Source organism: Manis javanica, chromosome 8, assembly GCF_040802235.1.
Source record: "Manis javanica isolate MJ-LG chromosome 8, MJ_LKY, whole genome shotgun sequence".
NCBI classification, from domain to species: Eukaryota; Metazoa; Chordata; class Mammalia; order Pholidota; family Manidae; genus Manis; species Manis javanica.
The window spans coordinates 60,525,380-60,545,624 of record NC_133163.1 but is presented as its reverse complement, the minus strand read 5'-3'; the positions used below and the strand labels follow the sequence as shown (position 1 = coordinate 60,545,624).

At 39.3% G+C, this 20,245-nt stretch overlaps 1 long non-coding RNA gene across 1 annotated transcript in view; it reads left to right on the top strand.

Moving 5' to 3' along the window:
- LOC108390044 (uncharacterized) overlaps positions 1 to 8,376 on the top strand; it is a 115,367-nt gene extending 106,991 nt beyond the window's left edge. The window contains exons 14-15 of the long non-coding RNA XR_012120539.1: positions 6,727 to 6,824; positions 7,941 to 8,376. This is a non-coding gene — a long non-coding RNA (uncharacterized lncRNA). The remainder of the gene's footprint in view (positions 1 to 6,726; positions 6,825 to 7,940) is intronic.
- The last annotated feature ends 11,869 nt before the right edge of the window (positions 8,377 to 20,245 follow it).

Genomic DNA, 20,245 nt, shown 5'->3' with positions numbered 1-20,245 from the left:
TTTTGCATTTATGTTCATCACAGATATTGGTCTGCAATTTTCTTTTTTTGTGGGGTCTTTGCCTGGTTTTGGTTTTAGGGTGATGCTGACTTCATAGAATGAATCTGGAAGTATTCCATTTCCTTCTATTTTTTGGAAAACTTTAAGGAGAATGGGTATTATGTCTTCTCTGTATGTCTGATAAAACTCCATGGTAAATCCTTCTGGCCTGGGGGTTTTGTTGTTGGGTAGTTTTTTGATTACTGCTTCAATTTCTTTGCTCGTAATTGGTTTGTTTCACTTTTGTGTTTCTTCCTTGGTCAGTCTTGGAAGGTTGTATTTTTGTAGGAATTTGTCCATTTCTTCTAGGTTTTCCAGCTTGTTAGCATATAGGTTTTCATAGCAGTCTTTAATAATTCTTTGTATTTCTGTGTAGTCTGTCATGATTTTTCCGTTCTTGTTTCTGATTCTGTTGATGTGTGTTGATTAACTTTTTCTCTTAATAAGTTTGGCTAGAGGCTTATCTATTTTGTTTATTTTCTGAAAGAACCAGCTCTTGGTTTCATTGATTTTTTCTATTGTTTAATTCTTCTCAATTTTATTTATTACTTCTCTGATCTTTATTATGTCCCTCCTTCTGCTGACTTTAGGCCTCATTTGTTCTTATTTTTCCAGTTCTGATAATTGTGATGTTAGACTATTCATTTGGGATTGTTCTTCCTTCTTCAAGTGTGCCTGGATTGCTATATACTTTCCTCTTAAGACTGCTTTCGCTGCCTCCCACAGAAGTTGGAGCTTTGTGTTGTTGTTGTCATTTGTTTCCATATATTCCTTGATCTCTATTTTAATTTGTTGGTTGATCCATTGGTTATTTTGGAGCATGTTGTTAAGCCTCCATGTGTTTGTGAGCCTTTTTGTTTTCTTTGTAGAATTTATTTCTAGTTTTATACCTTTGTGGTCTGAGAAGTTGGTTGGTAGGATTTCAATCTTTTGGAATTTACTGAGGCTCTTTTTGCAGCCTAGTATGTGGTCTATTCTGGAGAATATTCCATGTGCACTTGAGAAGAATGTGTATCCTGTTGCTTTTGGGTGTAGAGTTCTATAGATGTCTATTAGGTCCATCTGTTCTAGTGTGCTGTTCAGTGCCTCTGTGTCCTTACTTATTTTCTGTTTTGTGCATCTATCCTTTGGAGTGAGTGGTGTGTTGAAGTCTCCTTAAATAAATGCATTGCATTCTATTTCCTCCTTTAATTCTGTTAGTATTTGTTTCACATATGCTGGTGCTCCTGTAGTGGGTGCACATGTATTTATAATGGTTATATCTGCTTGTTGGATTGACCCTTTATCATTATACAATGTTTTTCTTTATCTCTTGTTACTTTCTTTGTTTTGAAGTCTATTTTGTCTGATACTAGTACTGCAACACCTGCTTTTTTTCTCCTTGTTTTTTGCATGAAATATCTTTTTCCATCCCTTGACTTTTAGTCTGTGCATGTCTTTGGGTTTGAGGTGAGTCTCTTGTAAGCAGCATATAGATGGGTCTTGCTTTTTTATCCATTCTATTAGTCTGTGTCTTTTGATTGGTGCATTCAGTTCATTTACATTTAGGGTGATTATTGAAAGATATGTACTTACTGCCATTGCAGATTTTAGGTTCGTGGTTACCAAAGATTCATGGTTAGCTTCTTTAGTATCCTACTGTCTACCTTAACTAGCTTATTGAGCTATTATAAACACAAATCTGATGATTCTTTATTTCTCTCCCTTCTTATTCCTCCTTGTCTATTGTTTGTATTTTAGGTGTTTTTTTTTTTTTGGTGTGTGTGTGTGTGTGTGCTCTTTTGTGTTTCCTCTGACTGCTTTTGTGGGTAGTTGATTTTATTTTTTGCCTTTAGTTAGTATTTGATTGTTCTGCTTCCTTTGCTGTGATTTTTTTCTCTGGTGACATCTGTTAAGCCTTAGGAGTGCTCCCATCTAGAGCAGTCCCTCTAAAATACCCTGTGGAGGTGGTTTGTGAGAGGCAAATTCCCTCAACTTTTGCTTGTCTGGGAATTCTTTAATCCATTTCATATTTAAATGATAATTGGGCTGCATACACTATCCTTGGCTCAAGGCCCTTCAGTTTCATTGCATTAAATATATTATGCCATTCTCTTCTGTCCTGTAAGGTTTCTGTTGAGAAGTCTGATGATAACCTGATGGGTTTTCCTTTGTAGGTGACCTTTTTTCTCTCTCTGACTGCCTTTAATACTCTGTCCTTGTCTTTGATCTTTGCCATTTTAATTATTATGTGTCTTGGTGTTGTCCTCCTTGGGTCCCTTGTGTTGGGATTTGTGTGTGCTTCCGTGGTCTGAGAGGCCATTTACTCCCCCAGTTTGGGGAAGTTTTCAGCAATTATTTCTTCAAAGACACTTTCTATCCCTTTTTCTTTCTCTTCTTCTGGTACCCTTATAATGCAGATATCGTTCCATTTCAATTGGTCACATAGTTTTCTTAATATTCTTTCATTCTTGGAGATCCTTTTAACTCTCTCTGCATCAGCTTCTCTGCGTTCCTGTTCTCTGGTTTCTGTTCCATCAATGACCTCTTGCATCTTGTCCATTCTGCTTTTAAGTCCTTCCAGAGATTGCTTTATTTCTGTATTCTCCCTCCTTAGCTTTTGCATATTTCTCTGCAAGTCCAGCAGCATGGTTATGACCTTTATTTTGAATTCTTTTTCAGGAAGATTGGTTAGGTCTATCTCCCCAGGTTCCCTCTTAGGGGAGGATGTCTATGTGATTCTGGTCTGAATCAAATTCTTCTGCCTTTTCATGGTGATGGGCAGATGGTGCATGTGTCAGCTGGGAGAACAAAATCCCTTCGTGCTTGCTCCTTGCATTCCTCTCCTGTGAGAATGGCGACCCCTAGAGGCTTGTGTTGGGCAGTTGCCTGCAGACAGGGTCTCTGATTTTTGCCAGGGGTGCTTTGGAGTAAGCTCCGCACAGTTGCTGTGGGTGTGGCCGGCTTCAGGCTGCTGCTCCACTATGGTGGGGTGCGCAGGAGTGGGAAGGGGTGGGAGGCTGTTTATTGCCGTGAGGGGCCTCAGACCTGCTCTGTCAGCCAGGGGATTAGTGCACCCTGAGTTCCCTGGGATTCCCAGCTGCTGGGCTAAGTGTCCCAGGATTTTTCCATCCAGTTGTGGGGTCCCTGTCCCTTTAAGACTTTCAAAAAGCACTCGCTTTTGTTTCATCCCAGGGACGCTGGCTGCGGGGACCTGCTTGCAAGTTTTACTGTTCAGTTTCCCTAATATCCAGCATACTGCGCACTGTGTATCTGCGCTCCTGGTGCGGATGGCTAGGGCTGGGTGTTTAGCAGTCCTGGGATCCCTTTCCCTCCCCACTCCAACTCCTCTCCTCCCGCCAGGAGCTGGGATGAGGAGTGCTCAGGTCCTGCTGGGCCGCGGCTTGTATTTTACCCCCTTCGTGAGGTGCTGGGTTCTCGCAGGTGTGGATGTAGCCTGGCTGTTGTCCTGTATCTTCTGGTCTCTCTTTTAGGAATAGTTGTATTGTTGTATTTTCAAAAATATATATGTTTTTGGGAGGAGATTTCCGATTTCTGTAGTCCTACTCACACCACCATCTTAGCTCCTCTAGTGTTTTTTTCTGTTGTTGTTATCTGCAGAAAAGAAAACATGGTGTTTCATTCTACCTATTATGGTGAATTGTATTCATTGGTTTACTATTACTGGTTTCTATATATGCTTTCATTTCTGAATAAGCTATACTTACTTGCTTATGGTGTAATGATCTTTAAATGTCCTACTGAGATTATTTGCTAAATTTTATTTAGAATATTTTCACTGTTATTCATTATAAACAAGATTGGTCTGCAGTCATATCTTTGTCAAGTTTAGGTGTCGATATCATGCTCTTTAAGGAAAAGTACTTAGAAACTTTCAGTTTTTATATTCCAGAACTATGTAAATAACACTGACATTATCTGTTCCATCTACAGATATAGTCAACATTTTTATTTTGAAACATTCTAGAATTTTTCATTAGAGGGTGAGTTCTTACCAGACTGTTGTCAGAATCCGATCAGATTCTTAAATGTAGTTGCTCAATAGCTTTCTGGAATTAATTTTAATAATACTTTTTTCTAAAACATGTATTTTATCCAGATATTTCAAGTTTATATGAAGGGCTTTATGAAATATTTTTGTTTATCATTACCCTCTCATTTATTATTTCTACTTTATAATTTATGTTTTCCCCCTTTTTCTTTATCAGATTTTCTGGCAGTTTATTGTCATGTTATTTTCTCCACTCCTCCAAGTAGTCCCTCTTGTCTTTGTCCATTATTTCTCTTACTTTATTTACTTTATATAAACAATTTTTACTCATATTAAAACACTTTTCTTAGGTTTTTAAAAATTTTGCATTCATCTTTTCCACTTTCTCCACTTATTTTCAGTGTTTCTTCTTAAGTAACACAGTATAAATTTCTACCAAGTATTGCTATAGGTATATTCCCAAAGCTTAGATTAGTAGTTATAATTACTATAGTAATTTGGGGATATTATCAACTCTTCCTTGCTCCTCCATATTTTCATTTTTTTTGCTTTTCCTGGCAATGTATTTATATATTTAAATATCCCTAAGTTCTTATTTCTTTATCATCCATAAATTGAAGCTGTTGAGCGGCAACTCTCAATCTTTTTCTTATCTTCAGGAGTGCACTTCCTAAATTTTGTTAGTTAAATTATAGCTTTTTATTTTACTTCATAATACTGATATAATATTCGGTATCTAATTCATTTAACATCATATCTATTTTCAAAATGATTCAATGTTTACCCTCAGTCATTTCTTGTTTTTATATAATTCTAGTTGTTTCTTGTTTTTTTAATCTTTAAATTCTGTTTTTCTCTGCAGATAACATGAGTGTCTGTTGCATTTAAAACCAAACCATTTTATTCATATAAATTTCTGCGTCTTGTCTCCTTTATTTTAGAATGTGCTATACTATTATCTTCTTATCTATTTTTTGTGATTTTGCTATTTTATTCTTATTTTAATAACATTTTATTACTATGTAGTAATACATACACATTCTAGAAAATAAAATAAAAACAAAATCACAAGATCACATTCCTATCCCTAAAGACCACTGCTACAATGCCACTAAAAGCATATATAGTGCATGTCCTGTAAATGTTTTTCCATATATGTAAGTAAACATACACATACATATTTTCCCTGTCATGTAAAGTATGAAAGTTCTTGTTAGTAATTCAAGACAAGCTATCTGTGTTCAGCCTTTGGCAGACGGCTTGGATGGCAGTGCATTCTCAAACTTTGAAGGTTAATAATTTTACCAAACTGTGTTACAGTGTTGGTCACTGCTTAGTTTTTCTGCCAGGATATGTGTGCCCTTTTAACTTGCAGATTTAGAATTTTCTTTATTTTTGTGTTTTGATATTAAAGTCAGAAAAAATAGCAGTTTATAGGCTTCAGCCAACTCTGGGAAGAATCCTAAAGCACGTCACGCAGTGGGGGGACCACACGGGGGCACTCCACAGCGTGGTGGTGTAATTCCAAACCAGGTGTGAAGATCATCTCCCTGGCCCGTTTTGCAAAGACTTATAATTTTATTGATAATAATACAACTATTTCTGTCGCTATGAAGCACTCCCAATTCCTTTTCAGTCTAGTTCATTTTATTTAACAAAAAGCCATTTCCAGCTCTTTCTTTTCTGTTCACAATTTCTACCATAAATTTTAACTGATACACACCAATTCATGAAGAATTTTTACTGCTTTTATTGCAAATTCCACACCCCCTTGCCTCTTGTTCTCCTATTTCTTTTTCTTTCTGTCTACATGCAAAAACACACATGCACACCCACAGAGGCACACACATAAATTGTCAGTCTTTCACTGTGTCACGAGTGTGGTGATAGTCTGACAATTATCCATATACAGTGGCACCATAGGGACTGAGACTCAAATATGAGTTCCATGATATGGACTCATATTCTCACCGTAGAACTATGTAAAGTGTGCTTGTGAGGTGGGTGAAGGTTTGGGTTTCTGTTAAAATTTCCTGGGAAGAGGATGTGAAAAGATGTGCATCATCATTATAACAATATTCCAAAAAACGTTTTAGATTTCCTTTTTCTCCCTTCTCCTAAAGATTCTAAGGCAATCACAGAACCGGAGGAAACATGGCAGAGGGTGGAGAACAAGGATTTAAAACAAGGCAAACTGGTTTTATAACCTAACTATCCTTAGGAAACCAGGCCAATGAAATGCATTTTTCCTGTAATGGTTTTCTTTTCAGGATAACATGTGGTTTTCCCTGAAAATGTGATGATCTTCTGTTAACATATCATTTTGATCTCCTCTTGTTGTCAACATTCTGATTTTGCTGAGTTACTGGCTTTACAGTGACTACAGTGATGGAGACTTACCAGCCCAGTATTATAAGATCTTTCACTAAGAATACTGTGACTGAATTTTCCTGTAGTTTAATTGCTTTGGAAAACAAAATGACATGTTGCTCTCTAATCCTGTAGGCTTGACTGTGAAATGCCTAGTACAGAATCTAGAATCTGCTCAGGGTAGATATTCAGCAAATATTGATAACAGATACATGGTAGACAAATAGAAGAAAGTGATTTAAAGAAATAGCGGTGAGGTTTGGGCTTGTTAGAATAGACAGTTTATGACAAGGATAATTTAGTAATTTCTTCTTTATTTGGCCCAGATTTAAAGCACAATCCATATTCTGGAAACTTGCAAACCTCTGCTACTGAGAGAGAACAATTCTCTGCCCTTGGATGGAGAAGGTCTTCTTGGATAAAGGTATGCACACTCAAACACATACCTACACACATTCACATATACACAATCACACCCAGTACAGACACAAAGTAGCTTAAGTTAGTGTTGCTTTTGATATTGTACCACAATGGGAACGAAAACTGGGAAATGGATCAGCTTTCCATTTTACTGTTATTATTGGCTGACTCAAGCTCATAGCTGAAAATATTAGCTTTCAGGCAGTTCCTTCAAAGTTTGGTGATTTATTCAGGACAGGCATCTGAAAGTTGGGATGCTTATCTATACTCTTCAGTCCCATCCAGCCCAAACGTCGTTAGAAATATAACAAGATTATTTCCTGTGAGAGAACGTTGGACCTTCCTCTTGTCAGCAAAACTAGAACTGCTAGATTTTTTTTTTTAATTTGAGAAATTTCATAGCTTCTTGTAATCCAGCTGTGTCCAGGAAGTGACAGTTATAATCAAAGTATAATTCACATGTTTTCCACTCTCTCCAAAGCCTTCTTTGGGAAATTAGGGGATAATGAGTATTTGTATGCATTTTTCATTCCTAATAAATTCAAATGTGATTGGACTGGTTTTGTGGGAAAGAGGGAATTGAATACCTTGAATTTACCTCTTTTGAATCAACTTTTGATTTTATCAGCTACTTTGACTTAGTAGAAACACTCAGTAGAGAGCAAACCATTTTGTTTGTAAGTGATTGGAAATGATAAGATAATGGTACTATCTTGTTTTGAAGGAACAGAACTTTGGGTGGCCTGAGGACTTTCCTGGGCCACAGGCTTCAGTGTGTCCTATTCCAGGGACTATAGCTTTGGCTTGTATGTATGGAATTCATTTTATAGGAGTTACTAATGTAGGTTAATTAAAAAAGCCCCAGGGCTTATGAATCATTCATAATTATTAGAAATTACCCTTCTCCCCATTAGAATTACAGGTTTTAATATAAGAAATTGAGGCAATCTAGTTCGCATATATCTCATTGGCCAGGTCTAGTCACATAGCCCTACCTAACATGACTGGGCAGGAAGTCTAGTGTCTACATTGTGTCCAGAATTGGGAAGAATTAAACGTATTGATGAACAGTAATAATAATTACCTACATGGGTATTGTGCTTTTAAAATATGTTCGCAGGTTCTATGATGATCCTCTTTTCAAAAGGTGGAGCCTAATTTCTCTCCTCTTGAACATGAGCTGGACTTAGTGATGCACTTCTAATGAATAAAATGTGGCGGAAGTAATGGGGTATGACTTCCAGGACAAAGTCCTAAAAGGCATTGTGGATTCCTCCTTGCTTTCTTTTGGATCCTTTATCCTGGAGGAAGCCAGCTGTCATGTCATGAGTTTGTTCAAGCAGCCCCTCTGCAAAACACAGGTGGTAAGGAACTGAGGTCTCTTTGCAACAGACGTTACTAACTGGCCAACAATATAAACAAACATAAAAGTAAATCCTGCAGCCCCAGTCAAACCCAAAGATGGCTGCAGCCTTGCTCAAAATCTTGACTGCAAACTGAGAAGAAGTCTTGAGCCAGAACCACTCAGCTAAGATTTTCCAGAATTCCTGACTAAAAATTGCATGAGATAATAAATACTTATCATTGTTCTAAGCCAGTACATTTTAGAGTAATTTGTTGTACAGCAATAGAGAATTAATCAGTTGATTTTCATCTGATTTGAAGGTTATGTTTGTTTCAGTAAGATTTAAAAATATAGGCTATGTGGCATAAACCATCTCTAGTTTTGTGGTCCTATGAGGTCACCTTAAAGAAACATTTATCCACGAGGGCAGATTAAACTGATGGACCAGTGGCCTGGAAAGACATCTATCCCTACTAAGGTGCTGTGATCCTTAAAAGAGAAAGCCATAACTGTGAGTGCTCCAAATTGCAGCGACTTATAGGCTATTCCTCCCCATCTTGCTGGAATCATGCTTCAAGTTGAGCAGAGATTCATTTACCTGATGTCACATGAGCTGAGGAACAAGATAGGGTCCCGCTAGTCTCTGGCAGGGAAAAAGCATTATCTGGCTGCTACACTTCATACGGTCTGGGGATGGCTAATAAGTAATGTGAGGCAAGCTGTTAGGAGCATGAAAGAACGGTGCAAATGTACCCCTGGGATTACCTGTCAGTCAGCAAAGGTTAGGTTCTGCTGTGGTAATGGAAACTTCAAAACCTTATGGGTTTACAATCCTTAAGGTTTCTTTTTTGCTCATGTTAGACAGCTTCAGGTTGGCTGTATATCACAGTCATGCAGAGGCCCAGAAAGCATAGCAGCCTCAGCTGAAGCAGTGGCACTTGCCATGAGAGAGGAGAAAAAGTCATGAAGGACTTCCTCGAAGTGACCCCGTGGCAAGGGTTCCCAAGGTGGCCCCTGGGTTTGGAGATTCCCTAGAGGGACTCACACAGCAGGTGGTGACACAGAGATGACTTATCACAGGGAAAGGATCTGAAGCAAAAGCAGCAAAGGAAAAGGAGCCTGGGGCAAAGTCTGGGAGGAAAGCAGGGGAAAGCTTCCGAGTCCCAGGGAACTCGCACAGGATGTGCTAAATTCCCCCAACATCAGACTGTGACCCCATGTGTGCCATGTCATTTACCAAGGAAGCTCATTAGAGACTCAGTGCCAAGGGCTTTCACTGAGGGGTGAGCACACCGGCACCTTCTGCCTAGCATGTATCATCACAGTTCTGCCTTTCCAGAAGGAAAGCATGTGTTCAGCATAAGCCACACTATTTGCACAGACCATTTAGGTGTGATGAACCATTCTTATCAGAAAATGATTGGAACTTTCCTGAAAGCCAGACCAGGGCCAATCTTACAAGCAGGACCTTCTGAACACAGCTGCCTCGGCCTGCTCCGTTAACTCCTTTCTGCACACACACCACTTCTGCTCACATTTCACTGGACAAAGCAGGTCGCATGACCAAACCTGCCATCAGTGCTCTGAGGAAGCACACTCCTCTTGTAGGGAGTGGGAGCCCATATTTTTGACAATAATTTTGAATGATAATACAATCTACTATAGATTAGTATCTCTATAGGTATGAATGAAGCAACATTAAAAAAAGGAATTGATACCTTCTATATGTGTGTATGTCTATACCTCCTACATATTTTCATGGTTTGGGTTTATATAATTTAGATATTTTTATTGAATTATATAATGACATGAAGGAAAAATGTAGCAACAAAAATTAGTGAGACACTGGGCACTGATTTAAAAAAACCACAATTGTTAGTCTTTCTACATTGTAATTCTGTTTTTCCAGATCAGCTGGACTTCTGATTCCTCCTGGAGGAAGTGCTTTGATTCTGCATTTGCCTTTCTCTAGAGCAGCTCTGCCCCTGTGAAAGCTCTGATCCTCTCGGGCACTGGGGACCAGACCTCTGAGGAGCTGTTTATGGCCTTGCTATGTGTTCCTATCCTGTACCCTTTAAGTTTTCAACTGTATTTCCAGTTCTGGCCTGCAAAGGCCTTCAGCATAAATCCCATCTGCAAAGTGTTTTGCTCCAATGCTTTCTCCAGCTCTCTCAATTGTAAGCTTCTTTTATTATCTTTCCTCAGCTCTGTGACCTTTTATTCATCAGCTCTGACAACATTGAACACATTGTTTTGGCCAAGGGTTCAGTAGAAAAATAGGAAAGGTGGTTGGCTTCTGGCATATATACTTACAATCTGACTTTTCCATTTTTGTATTTATTGTGTAGTTTTTTTTTATTTTTAGAAATCTTGTTTATCCTCCAATTAAAAACAAAGTTAATTGTTTAGATATAAAAATCTCCTTGGTTTCAGAAACAGCAGCTGTTAACCTCTGCTTCCCCCACCAAAAGACGGTTATTTAGTAGAAGCTCACAATGTATTGGAAGGAATTATATTTGCAGCATAGTTTTAGAAGATAGCATCTCCCTTTCCAACGAAGGGAGGACTTTATTGTGGGTCTCTTCTTTATGGTTAGATGGCAGAATGTTTTATTGCTATTTATAAAAGCCTGCATTAAAAGAATGCAATATTGGTTCTCCCAGAGTGGGATCTATTTGGAAAACTAATTATCTCCAAATGGCTGCAAAATTTCAAGAATCTGCCAAGAAGACAAATCAAGAAAACCATCTAGATGACTTATTGCAGTGTGGGGTACCGTGGAACTCTTGGGACCTCCCCAGCAGCTGTTTAAAACCCTCCTGCTCCCTTCCTCTTCTCCTCCCCACTCCAACCTTTGCAGATGACCTCAGCTCATATTTCACAGAGAGAAATCCGGACCAACAAGGGAGAACTCTCTCAGCTCCCTCTTCTTCCCTGCTTACATATTTATCTGCTTTTATGGCTTCCTTATGCCCTTTCCTCCCATCTTAGTGAAAGACTGTGCTTTGCTCCATCCCAGGCTGATCCCACCAGGTGAGTTCCTACAACTTCAAGGTTTGTGCTCCAGCAAATAACTCCTGTGCCTGCAATTTCCTTTCAGTCTATATATCTACTCAGATTTCTTCAATTCAAATAACAGTAACACACACACACACACACACACACACACACACACACACACACACACACACACACACACACACACACACACACACACTTGCTCCAGTTACTCTCTTTCTTTCCCTTAATGAGAAAGTCCATTATTACACCAGCCATGCTCTTTACTATGGCAGGCGAGGTGCCAGCCGGAGTGAGGGGTTCTTCTGCAGCCTGAGTGCAGTTGTGATAAGGGCTTCTTTATTAGATGACTGCTTTTCATTCCTTGTCCTATCAAATACACAGTATAATTATTTGAGTTCTTTTGGGGGGCAAATACCTGGCCTAGTAAGTGCTTAAAAGGCACATAAATGGCCTCATTACCTTCTCCCAATAGAGCAATCAGATCACATGTACTGAGAACCTGCTATGTACTAGGCACTGAACTAAACCTTCCTTTGTGGATTATCTCATTTATCCTAATGATAACTATCCTGTAGATGAAAAAATTGAGGCCAAATATTAAGTAACTTATTCAAGCTCACACAGCAAGCAGAAAGCAGAGCCAGTTGTTTCCTTTCCAAGACTCTGACAGCATCCATGTACCTGGAAAGCCAAGCTTCAGGTAACAGGAGTGTGTATTATCTGGGATTCTCCCAAAGCCACTGAGATAGCTCACGTGCTCTCACACATGCTTGTTCATTTTCTTCTCACACTGTTTTCAACCAAATCTGAGCATGAGACTCATTCCTGGTGCCAATCCAGACCAACTGAATCAGAATCTGGGGGTGGAGTGTGGACACCAGTGCTTGGTAAAAGACCCCAGGTGACTCTGAGGTGCAGAGAGGGTTACCATTGCTCTCTTTCCTCCACTATCATGCTTCCTATTGTCTGTCTTCTTCTACTGTATTCTCTTCTCAGTGGAGAAAAGCATTGCATTTTGAATAATGAAATAGTTTGATAATCAGCTTCCTGTATATAGTATTGCTGGAAATAATCTTGTAACTGTGATCACTAAAAGGTAAGTACAACTCATGCCTGAGAAAATATGGTATTGTGAAATGATTTTTAAAAGCCCCATTTTCCCTATGTGTCTTGAACTTGTTTCTAGTCGAAGGTTCATCTAAGTCTGAGACACATTCAGTGGATCAATGTTACCTTTCAGTTCCTCTACTAATAATTTAGTTGTGTATCATGTATTCCCCTATATAGACAGTTTCACAGAAAAATAATTAATTTACGCAATGTATTTAATATAATGTTTATTGAGTTTAATTCCTTCTGCTATTAAAAAATATATTTGAAATCACCAAGCTACTAAATGTGATATGTTGCAGGGAGGTAAAAAGGCATTTTGAAGGGATTAGTTTCTATTCTATGCCATTTTCAATTTAACTCTGATGTTCTGTGAAACTAAATGTCAAAACTGACACTGAAATATAATAATAATAAAAAAATCAAAACTACTTTGTATAGAAGGAAAATAATTATTTTCAAAAAGAATCTCTGACTTTGCTAATGTTGAGAATAATCTGTGGCTCCTCACTGAGATCCTCTTTTTTGTCCTGGTGGGGGTTATCTGTCACCAGAAAATTACCGTATGCTTTCTGAATATCAAGCTTCATCCTTAGAAAATGTACAGTATTTCTAAGATTTATAACACTAATGGAAGTCTCCTGGCAGCAATGTGATCCATTTTGCTGATATACAGGAAGCAGACACGACTCTAATCTCCTGTTGCACATATCCAAAGGCTGAAGAAACCAACATCTTAATTAGCATAGAAACAAAAGATGTGAAAGCCTTCAGTCCCTGAATGAACTAAGTCCTGTGATAGAGTCATATATCAGAATTAGGCTTGATCATGTTTAAACAAACAAAAAAAATTGAAACAAACATTGGCCATTATGTGCTATATGGCTTTATCAAAGGGCATCAGAAAATAAATGCATCTGAGATTTTAAAGGGCAACCTCTGTTTTGTAAGATAAAGTTTGTGACCTGCAAAATAATTATATTTATAGATTTTGCCTTAGGAAGGAATGACCTGTACATTTTTAAAAAACATAACTCTGAAATATGAGTATGTCAAAATTAAAGAACATTAAGCTGAAGTCAAATTGAATCTCAATTCCCATTTTTCCATTAACTAGCTGTGTGATCTTGGGTCCATTACTTGATCTTTCAGAGCTTCACTCCTTTTGTTGCACTAGATAATCTCCAAAGACTTTTATAGCTCAATCATTTTATGACTTCATTAGGTTTCCCATAGGAGAAGCTAACAAGTGAGCTGGAATTATAATAAACAAGACTGCTCTTCTGTAGTGACAAGAAGCACCTGACTCTAAGCCAGAATGCTGCATTCTCCCCGCTGCAGCACCACCTAAAAACTACATGATGTGGACAAGCTTATAACGCCTCAGTTTTCTCAGCTGAAATTAAATTAGATGTAGTGGTCCCTCCCTGCACTGATGAGGGTTTTAAGTAAAATTCCACATGTATTAGTCTGCTTGGGCTACCATAACTATATACCACAGGCTGCATGGCTTAAACACCAGAAATTAGTTTTCTCCCAATTCTGGAAGCTGGAAAGTCCAAGATCAAGGTCCAGCAGGGTTGGTTTCTGCTGAGAGCTCTCTTCCTGACTTGCAAACAGCTACTTTCTCTCTGTGTAGTCACATGGCAAAGAGCTCTGATGTCTCTTTCTCTCCTAAGAAAGGCACCAGCCCTCTCAGCTCTGGGCTCCACCCTAATGACCTCTTTATATGCTCTAGCTCCAAATGAATTTTGTGGGGGACACAGTTGAGTCCATAGCATCATACATAAAAATTCTTGTAAACATGTAATTTTCTGTTAGTGTCTTAATAAGGCTCAGTAGTTTAAGTATACTGGGCATTCATGGCCAATGGCAGTGAGACTACCCAAAGTTGCAGTGTTTTTGAAAGACTATTTAGCAATATCCACTAAAATGTAAAGTGCTTGTATCTTTTGAATCAGTATTTGTACTTTAAAAACTTATACCCCTGAAGTGCTCTAAGAATTGCACAAAGATGTATGTATGAAATAGCCATTGAAATATTGTTGAAAAATTGGGAAAAATCAATGTGGATAAAGTGAATGTTCCTATGGCTAAGATTCTCATCTGGCCCTGGTTGGTAGCCCACTACACTTGTATGGGCAATATGTTGTTATTGATGCTATATAAAGAGTTCCACCCAGTGCTCTGGGTGATGCAGTTGCATGGCTGCAGGGCTGCAAAGCTGCAGGAAAGCAGAGGCTGGAGTGGTGGCAGTGCCAAGGACGGAGACTGAAATGGCAGCAGGGGCAGAGAGGCTCAGAGGCAGAGACTGGCCTGCTGCATGCAGACTCGCTCTGAGTGGACAGGATCCTAGTGATTGATTGACCTGCTACCATGGGCATATAGTTGGGTATAAACCTTGTCACCCCAAGAATGTTCCATTGTCATTTTTCAGTCTCACTGAACCCATAGTGAATTTGTCTGGGGCTGAAGCCCATTGGCAAGACAATTGGGGACGTTGGCAGATTTCATTGTTGACCGAAGGAAAGAACAGGCTGTCCTCATGGGAGGAGTGTTTCAGTGGGCTGCCCCAATGGATGAGACATTTGAGTGTCCCCCAGTGGACATGTGGTCCAACATGGCTTGCCTCCAAGAGGACTGGGCCCCACCCCAAGACTGGGAAGGGGTGGAGGCAACACCTGAGGCAGTAAAGTTGGCCCTCAGCAAAATAGGGAATTCCTTAGAGAAACTGAGTGCCCATGAGACTGCAGGAATGGTGGGGAGTTTTCTTCTCACAATATTGAGAAAGACCGTGAGGGAGAAAGATATCCTCGTGCAGGAGGCATGAGAATGTGAGCTGCGAGGTGCTGTTGAGGAAGTAAAAAATTTGTTGGTGACTGAAATGGTGTCACTACGAGGTGCTGTGGAAACAGTAAAGGATGTTGTGGTAGCCTGCGAGGAAGCAGCCCGAGAGTGCAGACTGCCAGGTGCCATGGGGCAAGGGAAGAATGTAGTGGAACTGTCAGCCCCAGATATGGAGGAGCGGAGGTTTGATGAACAGGTGGGGGTGGAGGCTCTGCTGGTGCAGGAGGCATCGGCCCCTCCTCGGTTGAAACCCCACCCAGTTGAAAGTTGGTGGAAAGCCCAAAAGAAAATGAAGACTTGGTAACCGTGGGTTCCTCCAGGAGAGGTGCAGCCCCCTTCCCAGGTCGTGGAGCACTCTGTGCTCTGCTTCTATCCTCAGGCTCAAGCAATGAAAGCACAAAAGGAAATACGGTCTGCTTCTTGAAGCAAGAATTTAAAGGGCCTCGTGAAGGTTACATGGACCCAGATGTGGGTTGATTTGATAAAGGCAGGAGCAGACAGAAACTGGATGGAAAGTCAAATAGACTTACTGGAGCTGTGGCAACAGCTGAGACCAGAGCAGTGGTTCCCGCTGCTGAGGATGAAGCAGAAGGCAAAGACGAAGCAACAAGATCGTCCTGTGTGTCTGCAAGACTTTCTGGTGGAGAGGCTGGAGAAGGTGGGTATTGTAAGGCCCACCCATGGTCCTTTTGGTTAACTCATTTGAGTTGAACTGGTTTGAATACAACTGGGATGACCACTTGGTGGCAATGGATCTCCTCAGGCTTGAGAGTTATTATAATTTGTCATAATTTGTTATTTGTATATTGTATTATGTCACTTTGGAATTTGGTTACAATGTTCCAGCTTCCTTGCAAAGGGACCATTTCAGAGGACTGAGGGCACATAGATTGAGAGGCAAGACTTCTGGAGGGGTGGAGTGTGGATAAAGTGAAGGTTCCTATGGCCAGAATTCTCACCTGGCACTAGTCAGCCTGCTCACTACACATGTGTGGGCAATATGTTGTTGTTGACTGTATAAAGAGCTCTGCCCAGTGCTCTGGATGACACAGTTGCATGGCTGCAGGGCTGTAGGAGAGCAGAGGCTGGAGTGGTAGCAGTGCCGAGGACAGAGACTGAGAGGCCCAGAGGCAGAGACCAGCTTTCTGAATGCAGACTCAGTCTGGACGGGATTCTAGTGACTGACCTGCCACCATGGGAATAAAGTTGGGTATAAACCCTTTCACACCAAGAATGTTCCATTGCTGTTTTTTAGTCTCACTGAATCCATAGTGAACGTGCCTGGTTCTGAAACCCATTGGCAAGACAATCAACAAATAATTTAAAATACTGTAGTAGATCATACAATGGAATATTTTATATCTGATATGTACCCATAATATAAAATATTACTTATCCATTGAAAATGTGGTTAATATACAAATATTGGCATAAAGAGATGTCTGTGTCCTATTAGAGGAAAAGGCAGTGCAAATTACAAAATAGTTTCTATAGTATGATTGCTTTTTTGGGCAAATATACGTGTTTTGGAGGAATTATACATTAAGCTGTCTACACCAACTTTCTTTGAATGGTATGGAATTCTAGGAGGCTTTCACTTTCTAAGTTATCCTTTTCTCTGACTTTGAATTTCATTTTAAGGATAGGGAACGCAAACTTTAACACTGCCGATTCTTGAAATGCTTAAAACACTTGCAATATTTTTAACACTAATTTTTATTGAAGAATGATTGTATGTAGTTTAAACAATTGCCAACCTTATTTTGAAAAACAGAAGGGTCTGACCTTACATCTCCCTGCTCCTGACCACCTGGAAGCTTATCTCACTTCTTCAGCAATTTCACCTAATATTTATGTATACATTATGAAATAACATGCATCTTTTGATACTTGTTGATATTTCCTGACTTTAATCCGCAGGTTTAAACTTCCCTCTTTGCTTCTTGCTTCCCCCACAGTATATACTCCTTAACCTGTCACTTTCTGTATATCACAACTTGGGCTTAATTAATATTCAGGGTTTACATTAGTGCTACTATGTAAATATTGTTCTTGGCTAAGCTACATAGTACACTAGAATGAAATATCCTGCCTTACACAACTTTTGTATTCCTACAGTTAGTAATTATCTTGTCTTGTATTTGCTTAGTTTCGTATGTGCATATCACTATGTCTTTCCTTCAGAGTTGTACAATTTCTTTCAATATCATCAAACATAACAGGTAATCTATTCTATTTTTGTCATCTTCCTGATTCATCACTCAGAAAACCAATAGTAGTGTTTGAAGAACTAATGCTTATGAAATATGGACAAATTCCTCTTGATTTTTTTCTTGAATTTTTTTATCTTTTCCCCTGTGTAGGCAGCTAGATCCTCCTATTTTCATTTCTTCAGGTTAAAAAAAGAAAATGACAGCAGACATTGAGAAGGTAAGGTAGAAGGGGAGGAGTCTTTTCCTGACTTTGATTTTCAAAGCTTATAACCTGAGGGAATGGGAAGACTTATGGGCAAATGAAAATATTTTGGATAAAACCTCAAGAGTAAGAGACAAATGTCCTCTACTACATTTGTCCTGACAGACTCAAGTCAGAGGGGAAATGATGGGAGAGAGGACCTGGGTGACTTGAATTGAAGCCAGGGGAAGGTCAGTGTTGGCTGATGGCCAATGGTCCACTCCTTGTGAGAACTCCAAGTCCCGCACCGCAGGCCCTAAGCTAACATTTTTCTTATCAGTTCTGGTGAGAACATCCCTCTACAGTAGCCATCACATCTTCCACAGAACACTCCAGACAGGCCCTGGTCTGTGTAAACATGCCCCCCTGCAATAACACAGGAGTGTTTGGGATGCTTGCACACCCAGAGGAGTTGGGGATCTGGTTTCCTAGCATCTGGTGGTAGTGAACAAAACCAACTTAGCTTCTTGATGACTTGTGTCAGTGGTATAGTCCTATTATTGGTGCAAATACTTGAGAACAAATTGAACTGTTGTGTAGGCTGTCCGTTAAAACTGTTGAATCAATGAATTAGAGACTAAAACTAATGTAGAATTCATGCAGTGGCTCAGTGGAAGGAACAAGGAGCATAAATTCAAGCAAATCAGTTAATTACTATACCCAATTTCTCATCTGTAAAATGAGGATAATGATAGCTTTTTACCCTTAGGATGGTTGTCGCAGGTAAAATTATGTTGAAAATTTAAGTACACAACCCTGGGTATCATTTTATATATACTCATTGATTTCATAATTTAACAAATATAAATAGGGTATAGACACTAAATTTGAGCAGAAGAGCAAAAGGGTATTTTCACAAGTAAGCCCATTACATCATGAGGGAAATTATATCATTTGCCTCTCCAAGTTATTACACCTGAGAAAGGTCACTCAGATGTTACATATTAATTCTAAATACTTCCCTGCTCCTTAATTTACATTTCAACCTCAGTGCCTACTTGTCGGATATCATCTGTAAACACTGATTAAGCCTTTGTGAGTACCACAGCATGCTTGCCACCCACAACGCAAGTTATGAGACATTGCCTGTCACCTGAGAGCATTCAATCTGCCCCTGAGTGCTGATTTTACTAGTAGAGGATCTCTAAGACTCTAAAATAACCTCATAGTGCCTCATGAGAAAGCAGACTATAAATTTTTAGGAATAATTGTTCTCATCAATCATAGCTTTTGTCTTTGACAGTGAGAAGGAAAGTGGGGGAGAAGGCAAAGCTCTTTATAGAAGAATTCCAATAAATAAATATAGAAGGAATAAGAAAAATAGAAAATCATTATTAGAGAAACACTGCAGACAAGGTCCACAGATGGCTGTCAAATTAGTAGATGGATTTTGCAGGAGAGACTGTATATCTGTCCAAGTTCAAAGGGTGAGATGGATGAAGGGTATATGAGGAGTCTCTGAATTTTTATGTAAGTCTGAAATAATTTCAAAATAAAGAACTAAACAAATGCATGAAATTTTTTTATTACAAAATTTTTAAAATTAAGGTATTATTGATATACACTCTTATGAAGGTTTCACATGAAAAACAATGTGGTTACTACATTCACCCATATTATCGAGTCCCCCCCATACCCCATTGCAGTCACTGTCCATCAGTGTAGTAAGATGTCAGAGTCACTACTTGTCTTCTCTGTGCTACACAGTCTTACCCATGATCCCCCCCACACCATGTGTACTAATAATAATACCTTTCAATCCCCTTCTCCCCCCATCTCCACCCATGCTCCCTCACCCTTCCCCTCTGGTAACCACTAGTCCCTTCTTGGAGTTTGTGAGTCTGCTGCTGTTCTCTTCCTTCAATTTTGCTTCATTGTTATACTACACAAATGAGGGAAATCATTTGGTGCTTGTCTTTGTCTGCCTGGCTTATTTCACTGAGCATAATACCCTCTAGCACCATTCATGTTGTTGCAAATGGTAGGATTTGTTTCTTTCTTATGGCTGAATAATATTCCATTGTGTATATGTACCACATCTTCTTTATCCATTCATCTACTGATGGACACTTAGGTTGCTTCCATATTGGCTATTGTAAATAGTGCTGCAATAAACATAGGGGTGCATATGTCTTTTTGAATCTGAGAAATTGTTTACTTTGAGTAAATTCCTAGGAGTGGAATTCCCAGATCAAATGGTATTTCTATTTTTAGTTTTTTTGAGGAATCTCCATATTGCTTTCCACAATGGTTGAACTAGCTTACATTCCCACCAGCAGTGTAGAGGAACCCCCTTTATCCAATATGCATGAAAATTTTTACTTATTTATTTATTTTATTTTGTTATCATTAATCTACAATTACATGAAGAACATTATGTTTACTAGGCTCTTTCCTTCACCAAGTCCCCCCCACAAACCCCATTATAGTCACTGTCCATCATTGTAGTAAGATGCTATAGAATCACTACTCATCTTCCCTGTGTTGTACAGCCCTCCCCATGCTCCCCCCAATACACATGCTAATGATAATGCTCCCTTTCTTTTTGCCCACCCTTATCCCTCCCTTCCCACCCATCCTTCTCAGTCCCTTTCCCTTTGGTAATTGTTAGTCCATTCTCGGGTTCTGTGATTGTGCTCCTGTTTTGT